Raw genomic sequence first — 11,513 nt, 5'->3', positions numbered from 1 at the left:
AGGATATGAGCTAGAACCAATGTGTCACAAGTTAATTCAAGTCAGGGCATTTTCTGCCCAGAAAAACAGGGGAACCTTGGACTTTTAGCTTAGGCCCAAGAAGGCCCAAGCCAGGCCTTTGAGCCACATCAAGCTTGTGAGATGCCCTTAGGTCAGGAGAGTCTTGTGTAAAAATTTTGAAGAAAAACTTGTAGTTTAAGAGTGTCTAATGCACTCAAGAAACCTTAGTTACCATTCTGAAATTTACACCAGTGAGCACTTTCACTTATCACATAGTTTTAGAACACTTAGAAGTGAGTATTAGGTCAACCACCATAGTTGTAAGATAGTATAAGGTCAGTAGAGAAAAAGGCACAAGTGAGGGTCAATAGGTTTTGGATAATTTAGGAAAGGCACATTGAGTTAGGAAGCCCAAATTTGAAGACTTTGTTTAGTTAGCGACCAAGTGACTTAAGTGGTGAGTCGAGATCATCCAAGCCTAGTGTGGCATTATGGTGTATATGATGTTATTTGGTATTAATATACGATATGTGATTATGTGGCTACGTGTGTACATTTGAAAATATAATGGTGGATATGAATTAAGTGCGTATAGGCCTAAGTGCCATCCATGTTTAATTTCGGGTTGTAAATAGGTTAAGATGGTAAGAATATATTATAATGAGGATTATTATTATTTATGTAGGATCTCGAGACGAGGGAAAACTTGCCATAAAAGTCGAGTGAAGCTCCAGTTGTTGCTCCTACCAGTCAGACCAGACCAGTCTATCTCAAGGCAAGTGATTCAACTTGACCTTCGTATTTACTGTAAACAGTTCATATATATATCGATGCAATTATCCTGAGTCATTTTGATATATTTAAATCAAGCGTATCTTTTGTTTATCTTTGAGTTACATAGAGATGCCATGAACCCTCGAGTACGTATTGCAAGTAGTTCAAAAGTCTTTCATGATAGTTTAATGCCATGATAAAATAGAGATTTGTTATACTACCTTATTGATCCTTTTGATTATCATGCTATTGATCCCTGAGAAATCTTGATATTGCACCCTGATGCTTTGATTCAACTCTTGAAATAACCTCGATAGAAACTTTATCTTTATACCTAAAAGCCAATCATTTCTTAAATTCATTCATGATTGTTTGATAACCCTATCCTTACCCTAAAAGCTTGATACCCTGTTATATCTTGAGCTGATGATCACTTTCTTTATATTTTAGCACCTCTATCCTATTGGAACCAGTGATGCTTATCTTCTTGATGTTCTGATACCTATACCTTGTCTACAACCATTGCTTTAAGCCTAGTTTGGCATTACTCTTTCATATTATCCAATAGCCTTGCTCAATTTCCTTGTCAAAGTTCTTGTTTATGGAAACCTCTCAATTACCCTAATATAGTAAAGTCTAGTGGATCATGGCCCTGAGATTTAGTGTCATATTTCCAGTGTTTCAAGTTGATCTATAATCCCTTGATAAAAATGATTACAGTCGAAAGAGATTTTGTCATAAATCGGCATCAGTTTTTAAAATGATTAAAATGTGGATTTTTCAGTCCCAAAGGGGGATAAATGTTTTCTTTGAATGGTGGATCTGGACTGAGACGCGAGTCCTTTCCACACTTATATTAGGCTTAAAAGTTGCCTAGGGATTCCCAATAATGTTTTAGAACCCAGCGAGGTTCGGGATTACTTCGCGGCTGATCACCGGCTGTAATCCGTAGCGTCATAAAATGATTTTGATTAAGAATGATTTTTAAAATTTGTTTTGATGCAAGCAAAATGATGCCAACTCACATAAGTTTTATCTCTCGTTATCATTGATTATGTCTTTCCATTGTCATTCCTAAAGGTATATCTCGATTTATGTTTTGCGTTGTACTATTAGCACTTGTTGAGCTTTTGGCTCACTTCTTGCTTTACCCTTATATTACAGCTAGCAGCTATGGTTAGATTCAAGCAGACTGCCCGTAAGGCCTGTGATGCTGATACTTATGTTCGAGCTCAGGTAGAATAAGTAATAATAGTTGTGTGAGGACTCGGTATTTGTAATCAGATGTAATAGTTGGTAGTGTTGGGCTGTTCCAAACCCTAAACTGTAAGATCTTGGATTTTGGTTGTGTATTCTTCATTAAAAAGATGTAATAGCTATATTTATTTCGCTATTTAAGTTGGGGGTGTGACAAGCAAGAATCTTTTCAGAAGGAATAAAACTGACTGAGTTACATTCCTTAGTCCACTCCTGTCCTCTAGGAGTTTCACTCCAAGGTACTGGTGCATCTCCTCTAACAAACTTTTTAACTAGTTCAGCTTTTGAAGGAGCTTGTAGAGGTGCATGTCCAAAAGGACCAGCTTCATCAGCATCTGCATTTATAGCAGCATCACCAGTATCATCAGCATTTGTAGCATCAGAACTTACAGAGTCAACATCCTCTGATAAAAGAACAGTGTGAGAGGCAATGGAGGCTTCAACATCATCCTCTAAGTGCTGATGTGCTTCCAAGTTCTGATCAACAGCCATATTCTGATGCTCACCTATAGTCTGATCTTCAATGTCTAGATGCAGAGAAGGTGTTGTAGACAATTCTGGAGTTTCATTAGCATTAGGAATTGGTGTCGTTGATGGATTGATTTGAGCTGGTGGAGCTTCTAAGTAGAGAACCTCAGGCACAATTAGGTTGTGAATATCAATCTCAGCACTTGTGCATGGGTCTACAGTAGATACTGGTTCATTTACAGGAGTCACAGGTGGTGTAGATACTTTATCTTGAGCAGTTTCCAGAGTTGGTGACAATGGAGTTGTAGATGCAGTAGCTTCAGCAAATTCTGTCTCTTTTGAGATCAGAGATTCCTGATCTCCTTCCCTAGCTGCTGCTTCCTCATCCTCTGAAACTGACTCAGCCATGTACCTTTGTGCTGTCTGTTTCTTGTATCTCTTTGAAGGTGGAGATTCCTTGGGAGTTTCACCAGAATACATCCTTCTAAGCCTTTTGAGAAGCTTAGAACCCCCAATTCCAATATCCTTCTGAGAAGAGACCTTCTCAGCTTCTTTGACAACAGGTTCTGACACAGGAACCTGTTCATCACTGTCTAACTCATCTCTCAGAACAATCCTCCTTCTCTTCTGTTGTGTCTGAGGTACAGTCTTTGTCCTCTTGGGCTTTGAAGATGAAGGCCTCACAGTATGTGCTGATGATGAAGGTTGAGATATCTGTGAAGGTTTGAGATATGTTCTGATAGAGGGTTGAGTAGGTTGAGGTGTATATGTGGTATGTTCTGATGGTTGTTGTGGTGTCTGGGATGTGTTGGTGGGTTGAACATCAGGGTAAACAGATCTATAGGTTTAAGGATCAGCATGTACCAGGATCTATTTTACAGACCGAGGTATCTGTAAGGGTCTAACCACCTTTTTCTTAAGGTCAGCATTTACCAAGTCATTAAAAGCCTGTTTTGCAAGCTTAAATGGGGTGGAATTAAGTCAGTGGTAGGTTGGGGTTCATCAGCACAATAGAAGTTATATATAAGCTGACAGAATCTAGCAAAGTACACTACATTCCTATCTTCTGTCATCCTATCCCATATAAAACCTAGCACAACACTTGCAAAATCAAAATGAGTTTGGTGAATAATAGCATACCTGATGTGTTGACTCATAATTGGAATGGTATCAAAGTTAGAACACTTATTGGCGAATGCCTTAGTGATGCAGTCGAAGAAAAAGCTCCATTCCTTCCTGATATGTGCCATTTTCAACTGTCCAAGCTTGGCCAAACTCTTCTCATTCCCCAAATTGGCCATGAGCTGCTGTAGAACAGGTTCTTCCGCTGTTGAAAAAATGCGGCCTTCTGGTAAGTGGAGAGCTTTACGAACTGCTCCAGGAGTTACCACATGCTCAACATCATTCACTTCAAAAATAATGCTTGGAGTACCAGTAGCACCACCATTATCATAATGCCCAGTCCGCCAGAACGTCAGAATTTATTGGCTTGAAATGACTTGAGGTTGGGTCAACGCATACCCAATCTCATTGTGTGCTAGAAGATCTTGCACAAAGTGCAAATCAGATGGAGCTTCAGCATTATTCAAGATTGCAGCATAGTTGTTGGGTACAAACTTGGCTCCATCTATAATCAAATCCTTAGGTGCCATGAGAAAAGTTGAGAAATTAGGTTGCCTGTAAGGTATTTGATAAAATGTCTGTATGAAAAAGCGTCAGGAGATGAGAGAGAATAGAAGTAAAGAGAGAGAGATAAAATGTGAAATTAAATAAAAGATTTTATAATCTTTTCTCTCTTTTACTTATACACGGTAGAAAAAGTAACCGTTGGGACACCTGTCAGACATGCAGCAGTAAAAGATTATTAATGGGCACGGGAATTCAGTAATCATTACTTATCACATGCAGTTTTTCAAGGAAAAACAGTTCCTCTTACCAAGTAATCCCATTAATTAAGGTAGTTCAATTTTATTTTAAAATTTAAAACTGTTCCCACTTAATAAATTATTTTTTTACTGCGAGACCAATATTCTGTAAAAATATAACAAATGAGAGAATGACCATAAAGAAACCAAGTAAACAAATTGTTATTTCTAGAGAACTAACAATGAGATTTACAGAAGGGGGTTGAATGTAAATCTCAAAACTTTTTCAAGTTTTGAGCAGTTTATAAAGACTGTGTGTTCAAGATGAACAAGTGTGTGAATTGCTTTAAGCTGATACAGACAGATATATATTCAAACACAAATGTAAAGAACACAATAAACCTTTAAAAACTTTTCTGGTGGATTTGTTGTTCCACCAGAGATGGTATTTCAGAAATTCTGTGATCTAAGAATTTGATCACAGCTGCATCCTAGTACAAACTAGATAATTTTTCTCTCAAGATTTTTCTAAACAGCTCTGGAAAAATTCTTATCTAATTACTAGCTACTACTTGGTTTTTATGTTACCAAGTTTACAAGTGAAGATAAGGATATATAAAATAATAAAGTAAGATCTCCACTTGTTTCTTCTCCAGTTCACTCCAGTACTTTGTTGACTTAATGTCTCTTTATACTAGAGTAGAACGGCTGCTTTTTCTGATGATCCTGAAATTAGGCTGCCACATTTCAGTTATCTCTGTTCACCCACGTGCCTCTGTTTGTAGGTACAACTACCACTTATCAACGGTTAATCAACAGAACATCCGTTGAAGCTTTCATCCGTTGATGCACTCATCCGTTGAAGGATGTTATCCGTTGAAGCTTTAGAGACATCCGTTGAAGCTTAGCTTCTCATCCGTTGAAGGTCTTTAAGTCATCCGTTGATACCACTTCATTTATACAAAATTACAAGGCATGAAATATTTACAATTGGCCTTCCTATCTGCATATCTTCTAGTAGTCAACATGACTCATAGTTTCTCTCAACTTCTAAGAATTACATCTTAAATACAGAGACTGAAATATGCTACAACACTAGACTTATTTCTAAGTAAAGCTACACCATCAACGGATAGCCAAAGTGGTCTTATCCGTTGAGGCTACAGACACTGAATTTCTACTTAAGTGTTTTGTTAAACATATCATCAAACTAATGCACATATATTCCTAACAATCTCCCCCTATTTATGTCTATAAGAATTGTAGGCATAAATTCAGGGTTAACTTGATGATAACAAAACACTTAACAGATATATGAATTGAAACTAAGTAGAAATTTGAAAATGCTGCAAAAATGTATGTACTAGGAGGAAATTGAAGATTTACAGTATTTCCAAGGATACTCCTTTAGCCTGAGCAAATCATCTTTTTCTTCTTTGTTCCCTGGTTTTCTTTCCTAGCCCTTTGTCATTTTCCTCAATTTGGAGTTGGAGTTGTCTGAAGAATTCAGCTTCATCTTCAACACTGATATCCAACTTAGATTGCATTTCCTTGAGAGTTTCATTGCTGGCAATCTTGAGTTGGTCTTCAAGTCTGAAAAATCTTCTGACTCCTTTATCATCTCTAAATTCCATCAACCAATGAGGTGATTTGTGAATTGTAATTCCCCTTGAATGAGTAAAGTCCTGGGTAAAGCATTGGGCTCCCTCCAAGTTTTCCTTATATTGGCAATCTTGTTGAGAATTTCAGTCTTGGCAGTTCTGGTAAAGCCAGAATCCTTTTGTATAGCTAAAAAGACTCTAATCAAGGTAGAGTAGCCTTCATTCAGAATCCTGTGGAGAGGCCATGTTCTTTCCCCAGCTCCTTTGTATCTGAACACTAATCTCTCTGGTAGCTGTCTGTAAGCAGCTATTCCTCTTACATCCTCCAGCTCATCCAGATAGAGTTCAATGTCTGAAATTTCTTTTATGTCACAGATGTGAACATAATCATCTTTAGAAATGGATGGCTTAGGCTTAGGCTTTTGTTTTTGAGTGAATTTCTTAGAGGTTATGGGAGGTGTAGATTTGGGTTTTCTTTTCTGTTTCTTTGGTAGTGGAAGAGTGGTTAGAAAGGTAGGCAATTTGATGGTGTCCCAATCAATAGGTTCCTCTTTTGGAATGATTGGTTCACCATGGATGTTTATAGTGGGATTAGCAACAAGAGGTTCAGGTATGGAAGGTAGTGGTTTAGATATAGATTTGGTTACTTCAGTATTATCTTCACTCCTTCTATGTGCCTTGGCCTTTCTTCTGTTTCCCTTCTGCCATTCCTCTCTTTCTTCCATACTTTCACCAAATATACTCCCAAAAACCTCATCTAGGTTTGCAATCTTGTCTTCACCCCTGACTTCAATTCCTTTCTCTTCTTCAACTTGACTTGACTTTAGCTGTTGTTCAAGCTTTGCTTGTGCTCTTTTGTCAGCCTTTAGTTGCTTGACTTCTTCCTTCTTGGCTATTGAGAATTTGGGATGTCCTTGCATCACACATATGCTCTTTCCCTCTCTAGAGATAATAGCCCTATTTCTCTTTACAGCCTCATCCATGGTCTCTTTGAGATAAGCAATACTCCTACCTAAAAGCTTGTTCTCATCAGCTTTTGGAGGAGGAAAGTCCACTTCTTTTAAAGGATTCTTTGTAGAGTCCTTATTGGATCTTTTATTGGGCTTGAGAATTATAGCTTGTAGTTCTTTGGAAGAAGCTTCTCCATCCTTATGTCTCCCTACTGGCTTGAGCTCCATGTTGATTGGTTCAATCTTTGTGCTATATTTCACAGATGTTGATTTATCTTGTGTAGAGCCAAACAACAGTTGCAACCTTTCATCAATTCTCCTCCTTTGCTCTTTCACTTGAATTTCAGCTGCTGCTAGCTGAATCAAATCAATTCCATCAGGCTTTCCTTTGATTTGAATGATTGGAGAAGTAGTGATGGCAGGAACTAGCACTTTAGATATTTTGATTTTTGTAGATGGCTCTCCTTCCCCTTCCCTTTTACTCTCCCCCTTTTTGTTATCATCAAGGAGAGGGGTCAAGCCTTGTGCTTTTGCCAGCTGCATTAGGAGACTGGTTTGAGATTGTTGGTTGTGAAGAATGGTGGCCACAGAATCTTCAATAACTTGAACTCTGTCTTCCAACTTGGCCAGCCTTTTCTTAGTAACTGATTCCTTCCTGAGATCATCCATACTCAGATTCTGCTTTACTTGCTGCAACTTCATGAGATGCAGTGAGTCCAGGTGAGCTTGAAGGATAGCCTTGATACTTGCATGTGAAGTGTTCTGAATGGCATGTTGAATAGTGTTGATTTGTTTGACTAAGGAGACATTGAATTCCCCTGATCTATACTCCTTTGTCAAAGCCCATTCAGGTAGATTTGGAATTGAACTAGGGCCTTCATCTCCCCCTAAGTTCATGCTTCCATCAAAAGAAACAGAGTCATTATCATCAGAATTTACTCCAAATTCCTCAGATGGCTCACCAGCTGTAGAAGGCATCTTGTTAATAGCAGCTTTATCCCTTTGAAGAGATTCTGTTGTGTGTACTAGATGTAGTGTCTTTTCTGCCTCCTCATTGCCCTGAGCAGCCAACATTTTATAGGCTGACACAGGATGAGTAAAAGTGTCAGCATCCAAGGAAATGTTATCAATTACAGCTTTATAATGTTGCTGAAATTGTCTTTCCTTTTCAGCATCATCCACAATCATTGACTCACTAGCAATGGCTGGTTCCACCCTTATATCTACTGTACCTGCCTTTCTCTCTTTTTCTCTATTTTCTTGCATCAGGGGCTCCCCCTGGCTCACACAACTCACTCCCTCACCTTCACCTACTAAGGTGGTACTCCTCTCACTTACTTTTGCCATGCTGGAAGAAATAGCATGCATTTTTGAGCTCTCAATCTCTCCTTTTGCCTGGGAGCAACCCAGCCTCTCACTCAAATTTTCACTCCCTTCCCTCAATCCTAAGAGTGATTGCACAGTATTCATGTCTTCTACACTTGGAATTGATTCAGTTATGTGTGGAGAGACTATCAACGGATGTGGAATATCCGTTGAAGGTGAAACTGATGTTATCAACGGATAACTGCTGTTAAGCTTATCCGTTGAAGAGCAACCACTTGTCAACGGATGAGTGATATCCGTTGAAGAAGGAAAAGAAGTTGAAATTGAAAGTGATATAACTGTTGAATCTGTGTAGATTGATTTGAGATGTGGTGACACAGATCCTTCAATTATATCTGAAAGAATTTGCGGGTGATCCAACAAATCATCTAAGAGATGATGATCACCTGTATTTGAGTGGGGCTCCTCCCTGAGTTGTAAAGAGGGAGAATCAGGAATTGATGGGAATAACATATCCACATCCAGAGATGGTGATGAAGTGTTTGGTGATTGATGTGTGATTATTGTGAGAGAATGGGGCTGTGACTCCACATTTATTGGAGCCACATCAAACTGAGTTTGAGAAGGCATAGATACAGATGGATGTATCTGTGCAGTGTGTGCACCCTGTGTAGAAGATTGGGTTCTAGCCTTCTTTCTTCTAATAAAAGCTTTTGTTGGTGAGTGTTTGGCTTCAGTGTCCCTCCCTCATTTGTTCTGTGTTCCTGGTTGGGAACTATTTTCAATAGTAACATCCTTTTGGGAGGATGCAACTAGGGATGTGCTAGATACCTTTTCAACCACCAAGCTTTTTGAGAAACTGTGGCTTGGCTAGCTTGGGAAGCACTTAACTCTCCTTCCTTATCCTGGGGGTTTCTTTGATGTTCACCCCTCCCCTCACCACTCACACCCTGTTCACTCCCCTCAGGGTTAATGGTTGGTGTTACAACTGTTGTCTTTTGAGAAACAACAGAGGTGGTTTTCTTTGTCTTTGATTTTGAAAGTTTAGTTTTGGTGACCTTGGTAGAAATCTGTTGGGGCATTGTCACAGATTTCATGGCCACACTAGAAGATAAAGAAATAGAGGGGTTGGAAGAAGTAGGAGTTGTAGAAGCAATTACCTCACCTACCTGAGGTGCATTCATGATTGGTAAATATACCAATGGCACACTGCTGTTGAGATCCATTCTCAATAAATCTGCAAGAACTCTTTTCTCTTGTGCCCAGCACTTGAGTTTATTATTCTCATTGATTATGACCAAAACTTTGAGAGTGAAGGAGATAGTCATATCTATGGAGTTGAACTCAGCAGTTGTCCAAATCTCCTCAACTACTTCACAGTAAATCGTTGGGGCTTCCAGCATTGCATAGCTAAGTTTACAGTTTTTGATGAAGTCCATCATTTTGTGATAGTCTGAATGGGCTTCATTCTTTTCTACCAAAGCTATGAAATTGTTCTTCTCATAGATGAACCCAGATTGAGACATAATTTTCACGACTGGTGCCATTGTTGTGAGTAGAAATTGCAGAGAATAACTTGAAGGTTTTGCAGAGAGAAAATGGTAAATACTTGAAATTTTAAGAAAGCGTAAAGTAAAAATGAAAAATCAGAAGGGCTTATATGCTTTCAAAAAAAAATTAGTAAAAGATTAATCAATAAGTATATGTTAGTGAATTTCAGCCGTTTAAGAATTAACTGTAAGTATTCTAACAACTACCTTTAAAACCAATACATACAGATGTATGTATGAGTATCAACGGTTAAGAAAATAGAATCAACGGCTGTGAAACACCTGAATCGACTGATGTGACATTTCAACGGATAAGGCAAATTGTCATCCGTTGAAAGGTACTTCAGTTTTATCCGTTGACGGATAAAAATTCCAGAAATGTATTTGTCTTTCAACGGATAATGAATATCCGTTGATAGAGCAATTTTGACTTTCAACGGATAGGAAACATCCGTTGATGGTATAAACTTTGTTAAAAGTCAAATTTTTCTAGCAACTAATATATTTCAGGCTTCAATTCAAATTGCAATAAGGACATGAATTTTAAGAGTAATTAAGCATACCTAGCTCACTTACTAATCTTGTGAATGTTGATTCATCAAGTGGCTTGGTAAATATGTCTGCAATTTGTTGTTCACTTGGAACAAAATGTAGTTCCACTGTACCATTCATGACATGCTCCCTAATGAAGTGGTACTTGATATCAATGTGCTTGGTTCTTGAGTGCTGTACAGGATTCTCTGTTATGGCTATGGCACTTGTGTTGTCACAAAAGATAGGAATTCTATCAACATGAAGTCCATAGTCAAGGAGTTGATTTCTCATCCATAACACTTGAGAGCAGCAACTTCCAGCAGCAATGTATTCAGCCTCAGCTGTAGAAGTAGAGACTGAATTTTGCTTTTTGCTAAACCATGATACAAGCTTGTTTCCCAGGAATTGGCAGGAGCCTATTGTACTTTTCCTGTCTATTTTGCAACCTGCATAGTCTGCATCTGAATAACCAATTAGATCAAAGCCAGATTCTCTAGGATACCAAATACCTAAATTTGGTGTACCCTTGAGATATCTGAAAATCCTTTTGATAGCTATTAAGTGAGACTCCCTAGGATCAGCTTGAAATCTAGCACACAGACATGTAGCAAACATTATATCTGGTCTGCTAGCAGTTAAATATAAAAGTGAACCAACCATGCCTCTATAACTTGTAATGTCCACAGACCTTTCAGTCTTATTTAATTCAAGTTTGGTGGCAGTGACCATGGGAGTTTTTGCAGATGAACATTCCATTAAGTCAAACTTCTTTAAAAGATCATGAATATATTTAGTTTGACTAATGAAAATTCCATTACTAACTTGTTTAATTTGTAAACCAAGAAAATAAGTTAGTTCTCCCATAAGGCTCATTTCATAATTACTTTGCATTAGCTTAGCAAACTTTTTACAAAGTTTATCATCTTTAGAACCAAATATTATGTCGTCTACATAAATTTGAACAAGTATACTAGAGCCATTAACATTCCTAAAGAAGAGAGTTTTATCAACAGTACCTCTAGTGAAGTGATTCTCCAAAAGAAATTTTGATAAGGTTTCATACCAGGCTCTAGGTGCTTGCTTCAGTCCATAGAGTGCTTTCAACAGATAATATACATAGTCTGGAAAATTTGGATCTTCAAATCCTGGAGGTTGACTTACATAGACTTCTTCCTCTAATTTCCCATT

Source organism: Apium graveolens, chromosome 10 (assembly GCF_009905375.1).
Source record: "Apium graveolens cultivar Ventura chromosome 10, ASM990537v1, whole genome shotgun sequence".
Lineage (NCBI taxonomy): Eukaryota > Viridiplantae > Streptophyta > Magnoliopsida > Apiales > Apiaceae > Apium > Apium graveolens.
This window is presented reverse-complemented; position numbering follows the sequence as displayed.